Source organism: Penaeus monodon, chromosome 34 (assembly GCF_015228065.2).
Source record: "Penaeus monodon isolate SGIC_2016 chromosome 34, NSTDA_Pmon_1, whole genome shotgun sequence".
Classification (NCBI taxonomy): domain Eukaryota; kingdom Metazoa; phylum Arthropoda; class Malacostraca; order Decapoda; family Penaeidae; genus Penaeus; species Penaeus monodon.
Window position 1 is genome coordinate 33,641,991 of NC_051419.1, and position 354 is coordinate 33,642,344.

Sequence of the window (354 nt, forward strand, 5' to 3'; positions counted from 1 at the left end):
CCCATCGTCCTTGTACTTCAAACCTACGATGAACATCCAACCGTGATAATTTACGAGTGTACTTAGTACACAATCTTTATGGTATGTGGGTGTATGCGTTAGTGTGTTCTTGGGTGTACCGTTTGTTTATGTATGGTAATGTTTTTTTGTGAAATGGATATGAAAAAATGCGTTCGTTTCTCAGTATTCCTAGTGTGCATTCTGAGGGCTTGAAAATTATTTCTATTTTACATTTAAGATCTCGAAGTTGATTTATAAAACGAAAAAGAAAATCGTTTTCGCCACTTAAATGACCTTTAACCCTACTCTTACCCCTATCGTAGCATAACTGGTACGAACTGGATTATAACGCAG